The sequence below is a fragment of the Leucoraja erinacea genome, chromosome 40 (genome assembly GCF_028641065.1).
Source record: "Leucoraja erinacea ecotype New England chromosome 40, Leri_hhj_1, whole genome shotgun sequence".
Classification (NCBI taxonomy): domain Eukaryota; kingdom Metazoa; phylum Chordata; class Chondrichthyes; order Rajiformes; family Rajidae; genus Leucoraja; species Leucoraja erinaceus.
In genome coordinates this window covers 2,850,708-2,860,953 of record NC_073416.1, presented here as the reverse complement: position 1 = coordinate 2,860,953, position 10,246 = coordinate 2,850,708, and the positions used below count along the sequence as shown (strand labels likewise).

The 10,246-nt window shown below is 50.2% G+C and overlaps 1 protein-coding gene across 3 annotated transcripts in view; it reads right to left on the bottom strand.

The window, feature by feature from the left end:
- LOC129714719 (beta-1,4 N-acetylgalactosaminyltransferase 1-like) overlaps positions 1–5,851 on the bottom strand; it is a 35,764-nt gene extending 29,913 nt beyond the window's left edge. The window contains exon 1 of one of the 3 annotated variants that reach the window (XM_055664493.1): positions 5,450–5,851. The gene's annotated coding sequence lies outside the window, so the exon portion shown is untranslated. The remainder of the gene's footprint in view (positions 1–5,449) is intronic. The other 2 variants (XM_055664494.1, XM_055664495.1) reach the window with 2 other exon arrangements.
- Between the last annotated feature and the right edge of the window lie 4,395 nt (positions 5,852–10,246).

The following is a 10,246-nucleotide window of genomic DNA, read 5'->3' as shown; positions in this document are numbered from 1 at the left end:
CCGAAATCCTGAAGGAATTAGGCAACGTTTCGGGGCGAAATCCTTCTTCAGACCCGAAATCCTGAAGGAAATAGGCAACGTTTCGGGACGAAACCCTTCCGGGTTTCGGCCCGAAACGTCGCCTATTTCCTTCGCTCCATAGATGCTGCTGCACCCGCTGAGTCTCTCCAACATTTTTGTGTACCACTGGATAATTTAGTTGAGGCTGGGACTATTGCAATGTCTAAGAAACATTTAGACAGGTGTTTAAGAAGGAACTGCAGATGTTGGAAAATCGAAGGTAGACAAAAATGCTGGAGAAACTCAGCGGGTGCAGCAGCATCTATGGAGCGAAGGAAATAGGCAACGTTTCGGGACGAAACCCATCTTCAGACCCGAAATCCTGAAGGAAATAGGCAACGTTTCGGGACGAAACCCTTCCGGGTTTCGGCCCGAAACGTTGCCTATTTCCTTCGCTCCATAGATGCTGCTGCTCCCGTTGAGTTTCTCCAGCTTTTTTGCGTACCAGCCATGATTGAACGGCGAGTCGACTTGATGGACCGAATGGGCCAATTCTGCTCCGAATGAACTTACGACCTGCTGGGCACAAGGGCTTGCTTCCGCGCCGGCTGCGTCTCTGAACTAAACGAGCAGGAGGAGAAACCTCACAACAAGGCACGGTGGCGCAGCGGGAGGGTTGCTGCCTGACAGCCGGATGCAGCGCCGGAGACCCGGGTTCCGTCCCGACTACGGGCGCTGTCTGCGCGGAGTTTGCACGCTGTTTCCGCGCTGTATCTCTACAACGAAACTAAAGCAATTCTAGCTTTTTTCTGTCTTGATGTTTAATCTTCAGGCTTTATCATTCAGTCTCATCTCGGTGACGTGACAGATAGCAGCACAGGTCAGCACACTCCCTCAACTGTAAGTGGTCAAACTGAATACACACAGCTGATAAAAAAACAGCAACGTTGCCACTTCCCTTGGGGAGAGAGAGGGGGGGGGGAGGAGAGGGGGGGGAGAGGGGGGGGGGGAGGGGGGGGGGGAGGGAGGGGGGGGAGGGGGGAGGGGGAGAAGGGGGGGGGAGAGGAGGGGAGGAGGGGGGAGGAGGGGGGGGGAGAGGGGGGGGAGAGGAGAGGGGGGAGAGGAGAGGGGGGGGGGGGGGGGAGAGGAGAGGAGGAGAGGGGGAGAGGGGGAGAGTAGAGGGAGGGGGGAGAGGGAGAAGGAGGGGGGGAGAGAGAGTGGCTTTTTGCTTCAACCCAAACCCAAACAACCATTTGCAGGCAGCACTTTTTTACCTCTAACCATATTTTCCTTTTCAAACCAAATTAAGGGTACTCACAGTGCTGTAGACATTTGTCAGCGTCATTCAAAGCTCTAATTGAGGCACACCACTTGCAGAGACTGATTGAGGCACACCACTTCCTGGTTTTATATTCCCATCCTCTCCCTCCAGCAGAGAGAATGGGGAATGTTGTAAAAACATTAATATCTCTGTCTATTTTCATCGACAGGAAAAATCCTCGGCACACATGCGGCGGAGGGGGGCTCTGAGCGAGGTGGCCAAAAATGACGGCCGTAGGTGGCGGCGTACACTCGGAAACCGCAGCACAGAAAGCCAAAACAGAGTTTTAGTTATATATAGATACAGAACAGAAACAAGCTCATCGACCCAACTTGTCTATGTCAGCCACGATGTCCCTTCAAGCTGGCCCCGTTTGCCTGCTTTTGGCCCATGTCATTCTCGACCTTTAAGAACCCACAACAGAACAGCACAAGAGTAGGCCATTCGGCCCACAATGTCTGTGCCGTGCATGATGTTTCCACTAGTGGGAGAGCCTAGGACCAGAGGTGGAATTCATCGCCACAGACGGCTGTGGAGGCTATTTTTTAAGACAGAGATAGATAGATTGTTGATTAGTACGGGTGTCAGGGGTTATAGAAACATAGAAACATAGAAAATAGGTGCAGAGTAGAGGCCATTCGGCCCTTCGAGCCTGCACCGCCATTCAATATGATCATGGCTGATCATCCAACTCAGTATCCCGTACCTGCCTTCTCTCCATACCCTCTGATCCCCTTAGCCACAAGGGCCACATCTAACTCCCTCTTAAATATAGCCAATGAACTGGCCTCAACTACCCTCTGTGGCAGAGAGTTTCAGAGATTCACCACTCTCTGTGTGAAAAAAGTTTTTATCATCTCGGTTTTAAAGGATTTCCCCCTTATCCTTAAGCTGTGACCCCTTGTCCTGGACTTCCCCAACATCGGGAACGATCTTCCTGCATCTAGCCTGCCCAACCCCTTAAGAATTTTGTAAGTTTCTATAAGATCCCCTCTCAATCTTCTAAATTCTAGAGAGTATAAACTAAGTCTATCCAGTCTTTCTTCATAAGACAGTCCTGACATCCCAGGAATCAGTCTGGTGAACCGTCTCTGCACTCCCTCTATGGGCAATAATGTCCTTCCTCAGATTTGGAGACCAAAACTGTACGCAATACTCCAGGTGTGGTCTCACCAAGACCCTGTACAACTGCAGTAGAACCTCCCTGCTCCATACTCAAATCCTTTTGCAATGAAAGCTAACATACCATTCGCTTTCTTTACTGCCTGCTGCACCTGCTCTGCATGCCTACCTTCAATGACTGGTGTACCATGACACCCAGGTCTCGCTGCATCTCCCCCTTTCCCATGGGGGTCACCATGGGGAATGGGGCTAGGAGGGAGAGATAGATCAGCCATGATTGAATGGTGGAGTAGACTGGGTGGGCCAAATGGCCGAATTCAGCTCTTATCACTGATGACCTTATGAAACAATAAACAACAGACAATAGGTGCAGGCGGAGGCCATTCGGCCCTTCGAGCTAGCACCGCCATGCAATGTGATCATGGCTGATCGTCCACAATCAGTAGATGATCAGCCATGATCAAATTGAGAATATAATTGATCCATGATTCTATGTTGGGGATGATCAGCCGTGATCATATTGAATGGCGGTGCTGGCTTGTAGGGCCGAATGGCCTCCTGCACCTATTTTCTATGTTTCTAAACTAGACTAATCTCATCTGACTACATGTAATCCCAGTCCCTCTATTCTCCGCATCCAAAAGCCTCTCAAATGCTACTATCGTATATTTGAAGAATATTCTCCATTTCTGTCTCGTTTCGTTTAGTTTAGAGATGGAAGATGCACGGAAGCAGGCCCTTCGGCCCATCGAGTCTGCACCGCCCAGCGATCACCCCGTACACTAGCACGACTACCCTGCACACACATGGGGACAATTTGCAATTTAACCGAAGCCAATTAACCTACAAACCCGCACGTCTTTGGAGTGTGGGAGGAATCCGCAGCAAACTCACGGGGAGAAGGGCCAAACTCTGTACAGACAGCGCCCGAGGTCTCTGGCGCGGTGAGGCAGCAACTCTGCCCGCTGTGCCACCGTGGTGCCCAGGTATAGATGGCCTTTCTGTCCTGGATGCCCATTCCCCTAACGAAGAAATGAAGAAAGACTGGATAGACTCGGCTTGTACTCGCTAGAATTTAGAAGATTGAGGGGGGGATCTTATAGAAACGTACAAAATTCTTAAGGGGTTGGACAAGCTAGATGCAGGAAGATTGTTCCCGATGTTGGGGAAGTCCAGAACAAGGGGTCACACAGTTTAAGGATAAGGGGGAAGTCTTTTAGGACCGAGATGAGAAAATCATTTTTTACACAGAGAGTGGTGAACCTGTGGAATTCTCTGCCACAGAAGGTAGTTGAGGCCACAGTTCATTGGCTATATTTAAGAGGGAGTCAGTCCCTTGTGGCTAAAGGGATCAGTGGGTATGGAGAGAAGGCTGGTACAGGATACTGAGTTGGATGATCAGCCATGAGCATATTGAATGGCGGTGCAATTCAAGCATGTTTGAGATTCAATTCAATTCAATTCAATTCAATTTATTTGTCATTTGGACCCCTTGAGGTCCAAACGAAATGCCGTTTCTGCAGCCATACATTACAAACAAATAGACCCAAGACCCAACATAATTTACATAAACATCCATCACATTGCTGTGATGGAAGGCCAAAAAAACTCTTTCCTATATGGTGTTAAATCGCGCTCCTGCCTTTGCGAGTGAATGGGGACAAGTTATTTCCACGCCTGCTGCCCCATAGCCGAGGGGGCTCATCAACCCTTCCCGGCAGCGAACTCTGGACAAACAGGGCTCATAAACATGTGCCCTGACACACAGCAAGCAAGCAACCTTTTTCTTTTACACACAAACCATGACTTTATAGACAATAGGTGCAGGAGTACACAGAGAGTGGCGAATCTGTGGAACTCTCTGCCACAGAAGGTAGTTGAGGCCACACAGTTCATTAGCTATATTTAAGAGGGAGTTAGATGTGGCGCTTGTGGCTAAAGGGATCAGGGGGTATGGAGAGAAGGCAGGGATGGGATACTGAGTTGGATGATCAGCCATGATCATTTTGAATGGCGGATGGTGCAGGCTCGAAGGGGCGAATGGCCTACTGCACCTAGTTTCTATGAGTGGGCCATTCGGCCCTTCGAGCCAGCATCGCCATTCAATGTGATCACGGCTGATCATCCCCAATCAGTACCCCGTTCCTGCCTTCTCCCCAAATCCCCCGACTCCACTATTTTTCAGAGCCCTATCTAGCTCTCTCTTGAAAGCACCCAGAGAACCTGCCTCCACTGAGGCAGAGAATTCCACAGACTGTTTAAGAAGGAACTGCAGATGCTGGAAAATCGAAGGCAGACAAAAAATGCTGGAGAAACTCAGCGGTCTGGAGATCCACAGACTCACCACCACTCTCTGTGAGAAAACGTGTTTCCTCGTCTCTGTTCTAAATGGCTATCTTACCCCTTATTCTTAAACTGTGTGTGTGTGTGTGTGTGTGTGTGTGGCCCCTGGTTCGGGACTCCCCCCAACATGTTTCCTGCCTCTAGTGCAACAAGCAGCGTAACTTCTTCAGAGATGAACCGACAAGCCAATATAACTACATTCTTGTGTTTAAGAGGGAACTGCAGATGCTGGAGAATCGAAGGTTACACAAAAAAGCTGGAGAAACTCAGCGGGTGCAGCAGCATCTATGAAGTCTGAAGAAGGGTTTCGGCCCGAAACGTTGCCTATCTCCTTCGCTCCATAGATGCTGCTGCACCCGCTGAGTTTCTCCAGCTTTTTTGTGTAACCCATAACTACATTCTTCACGTCTTGAGTATCGTTTCACTGAGAGACAAACGCGCCCCTTGCGCTCACGGCGTTTGAGAGAAGGAACCGCAGATGCTGGAAAATCGAAGGTAGACAAAAATGTTGGAGAAACTCAGCGGGTGAGGCAGCATCTGCCTCACCCGCTGAGTTTCTCCAGCATTTTTGTCCACCGTTTGCTCCAAGCAGGGGGACATATCGCATTTGCTAACTGCCCGGCTGAGTTTCTGGAATAGCGCGCACACACACACACACACTACCTGGTCGCTGCCTGCTCTTCGTTTCTCTTTCCCGACGCTTTTCAGACCACCCTGGCCCCTTATACAGTTCCTCGGGTGCTTTGCATTGACGGTGACACAGAGAGAGACAGAGAGCCTGGACTCGCGAACTTCCTGCTTAGAAATCCAACCCAGCAACTGAGTTCGTGCAACAGAGAACTTAAAACGAACCCAGCTAGGGGGGAGCAGATTCATTGCACCATGTACTGCTATTTCGAATGCAAATACAAGAGGAAATTTAAAAAAAATTGACTAGAATATGCTAAGCAGTCGAATGCAAGCCGCAATTAAAAAAAACCCGTTTCAAAGTGCTCAGTGCTTAAAGGGCCGGTCCCACTTTCACGACCTTTTTTACGCGCGGACATTTTTCATCCCGGCTAGGAAAACGGCCCGACCTAGGAGGGGAAGTGGCTGCAGGAACAATTACAAAAGATTCTCGAATTCATGGGAAGGAAAACTCGAGAATGGACAACAGAGTAAGGTCGGGTGTTGTGGGGATTACTGAGACATGGCTGCAAGGGGGCCAGAGCTGGGAACTGAATATCCAAGGGTATACCTCCTATCGAAAAGACAGACGGGTGGGCAGAGGGCGTGGGGTAACTCTGTTGGCGAGGGATGAAATTCAGTCCCTTGCAAGGGGTGACATTGAAACAGGGGATGTGGAGTCAGTATGGATAGAATTAAGGAATTGTAAGGGTAAAAATACCCTAATGGGACAAATCTACAGCCACCAAACAGTAGCCTGGACATTGGGTGCAAGTTGAATCAGGAGTTAAAATTGGCATGTAGCAAAAGTAATGCTGTGGTTGTTATGGGAGATTTCAACACGCAGGTAGACTGGGAAAATCAGGTTGGTACTGGACCCCAAGAAAGGGACTTTGTAGAGTGCCTTCATGATGGATTCTTAGAACAGCTTGTATTGGAGCCTACCAGGGAGAAGGCAATTCTGGATTTAGTGTAAACATAGACATAGACAATAGGTGCAGGAGTAGAGGCCATTCGGCCCTTCGAGCCTGCACCAGCACCGCCATTCAATATGATCATGGCTGATCATCCAACTCAGTATCCCGTACCTGCATTCTCTCCATACCCTCTGATCCCCTTAGCCACAAGGGCCACATCTAACTCCCTCTTAAATATAGCCAATGAACTGTGGCCTCAACTACCTTCTGTGGCAGAGAGTTCCAGAGATTCACCACTAGTGTAGTGTAATGAACTGGAGTTGATAAAGGACCTCGAGGTTAATCAGCCATTAGTGACCATAACATGCTGGTTTCATCTACAATTGGACTCGCCACTCTCTGAGAAAAAGTCTTTTCTCGTCTCCGTTCTAACGCTGGAGTCAATTATAAAAGATGTTCATTAGATATTTGCAAGCGTTAAAAGGCTTTGTCGTTCAGCCCAGTCGAGCAAGCAGTGTTGCCTTTTCAACCAAGTATGAGGTGTTTCAACATTAGTCAGTCGACTTACTGCAAATTAGTTGTGATTCTTATAAAGAATTTGGGTGACGTGTTTGTTTGAATTGAACTGGCAACGTTGGAAACTGCACACTACCCACCCCCGGACTGAGATACTCCCCGAAAGGCAGGTTGGAACTATTGTATGCTGCTGATAACTTTATGTGGAATAGGAAGTATCGTGACTGAAAGGGAGCGGAAACCTTTTATTATTATTGGCGTGCTGAAACCCCTCTGACCTCCTGGCCTCTGTGAAGTACATGAGCGTTCAGTTAACCCTTCCTTGTTTTGCCAAAGCACCATGACTCAAGAAAGAGCTTGATAGGGCTCTTAAAGATAGCAGAGTCAGGGGATATGGGGAGACGGGGTACTGATTGGGGATGATCAGCCATGATCACATTGAATGGCGGTGCTGGCTCGAAGGGCCGAATGGCCTACTCCTGCACCTATTGTCTATTGTCTATTTTCAAGCCCAACAGAAAGTTAGTTCGTTTAATCTTCTAATAAGTAATTAAGTAAGTACATAAGCAAATAAGTGGCGCAGTGGTAGAGTTGCTGCCTCACAGCGCCAGAGACCCGGGTTCGATCCTGACTACGGGCGCTGTCTGTACGGAGTTTGTGCGTTCTCCCCGTGACCTGCGTGGGTTTTCTCCGGGTGCTCCAGTTTCCTCCCACACTCCAAAGGCGTACAGGGTCGTAGGTTAATTGGCTTCGGTAAAAAAAAAAGTTAAATTGTCCCCAGTGTGTGTGGGATAAGGGAACCTGAACGGAGACCTCTGGAGACTTTGCGCCCCACCCAAGGTTTCCGTGCGGTTCCCGGAGGTTGCAGGTGGTTGCCGGAGGTTGCAGGTAGTGGAAGTAGGTAGGGAGACTGACAAAAACCTCCGGGAACCGCACGGAAACCTTGGGCGGGGCGCAAAGTCTCCAGAGGTTTCCGTTCAGGTTTCCTAAGTGGGACAGGGGGCATTAGTGGACTCGATGGGCTGAAGGGCCTGTTTCCGCACTGCATCTCTAGAGCCTAACTAAAGTAAACAGAGCTAGGTAACATTTGCCCACCCACTTGCTATGCTTCAGAGAAACAGAGCTATCAGTGTTGACTTTAACCGGTGTTGCAGATATGAAGCGTTTCATTACTGCAACTCCTGTTTAAGTCAACGCTGATGACTGCATATATTGGCAACAGACTGGTTCCACCAAGAAGGCCACAGGATATCCTTCTTCCTGTGGCTATCAAACTGTACAACCCCTCCCCCTTCTGTCGTGGGGTAGACTGAGACTGACCCTCCCCCCCCCCCCCCCCCCCCCCCCCCCCCAAATCTTTGCGCACCCCAAGTCATTCCACTCCTCACTTTCATTTCATGTTTCATGTAACTTGTGTTTTATGACTGTTGGCAGATCGATGGATCGTATCGATGAGGGTCCCACCACTTGAACTGATGATCACTGACAGCTAACAGGCAGTACAGGACAGCACAGTCTTACTTACAGCCGAGGACCCTATAACTAGGGGTAAAGCATCGTACCATGAGGACTGAGATGATGAAAAATGTTTTCCCAGCCATCTGTGAACTGGCCCACATAGGTTCATAATAGATAGGAGCAATATTAGGCCATTCAGCCCATCAAGTCTAGTCTATCTTCCCCTCTCAACCCCATTCTCCTGCCTTCTCCCCATAGCCCCTGACACCCGCATTAATCGAGAACCTGTCCTTCTCTGCCTTAAAAAGTACCCATTGACTTGGCCTCCACCGCCATCTCTCAGTGTTTCTCTGTACGTGCTGTGGTGGAAATGGCAGAGGAGGATGTGTTGGATGCGGAGGCTGGTGGGGTGGAAGGTGAGGGCCAGGGGGGGAACTCTGTCCTTGTTCCTTCTGGGGGTGGGGGAGGGGGAGCGAGAGCAGAACTACGGGGCGCAGAGGAGACAGATTCACATCTTGGATGTCCTTGAATGGAAAGCTTCACCCTGTGAGCAGATGCGGCGGAGACAGAGGAATCGAGAGGAGAGGATAGCATCTTTGCAAGAGGCAGGGTGGGAGGAGGTGTACTCCAGATTAACTGTGGGAGATGGTAGGTTTGTTGTAGACATCGGTCTTCATGATGGAAACCGCATACGATTGTGGTTGTTTGATCACAGGAAGCATGTAGAGTCGAAGCTTTACAGAGAATATAGAAGTTGTGCAGCTGGGAGAGTGTTGCTACTTGGTTGCTATAGAGTCAAGAGTCAAGAGTCAATTTAATTGTCATTTGGACCCCTGGAGGTCCAAACGAAATGCCGTTTCTGCAGCCATACATTACACACAAATAGACCCTAGACACAACATAATTACATTTAACATAAACATCCATCACATTGCTGTGATGGAAGGCAAAATAAACTTATCTCTCCACTGCACTCTCCCCCCCCCGATGTCAGAGTCAAAGTCATAGCCCCCGGCTGGCGATGGCGATTGTCCCGCGGCCATTAAAGCCACGCCGGGTGGTGCGAGGTCGCACACCGGGTCTTGGTGTTAGAGCCCCCGGCGTGCGCTCGCAGAGTCCGCGGCCATTCCAGCCGCGCGGGGCAGTGATGTAGGCCCCGCTCCAGGAGCTCTTCAACCCCGCAACTCGGGCGGGAGAATTCGCCGTTGCAGAAGCCCCGAAAAGCGGTCTCCCTCCAGGGAGCCGTGGGCTCCCGGCGCCGCCGTCCACAGACCTGTCGTTGGAGCCTCCGACTCTCCGGTAGCAGCAGCAGCAGCAGCAGCAGCAGCAGCAGCAGCAGCAGCGCTCCTCCACCGCTCCACCCGCTCCGGACTCGGCCAGCTCCGCGACGGCAATGGTGAGTCGGCACCAGAGTCCCCGGCTTCTTCCCGTTGGAGGCCGCTCCTCGTTGCGGCCTCAACGACACCTGAGACCCGACGAGAAAAGGTCGGGTCTCCAGTGCAGGGAGAGATTCAAAAAGTTTCCCCCCCCCCCTCCCCCCCCACACACACCCCAACATAAAATAACAAAAACTACATAAAAACACAGACAAAAAATAATAAAAACGCGGACAGGCTGCAGAGGCCGCTGCTGGCCAGAGCCGCGCCGCCTACCGGTTGAACTATATAACAATGTAAAAAGAGAAGGGAAACAAAGTGTACAGAATACAGTGTTCTCCCGCCCAAGTTGGGGGGTTGAAGATGATCTGGAGCGGAGCCTTAATGACCGCGGGACTTGCCATCGCCCGCCGGAGGCTTTAACATCAGGAGAAGAAATGGAACACAGGAGCGAGACAAGACTTTGCCTTCCATCACAGTGAGGAGGAGATTCACTGCGATGGATGTTTGTGCAAATTGTGTTGGCT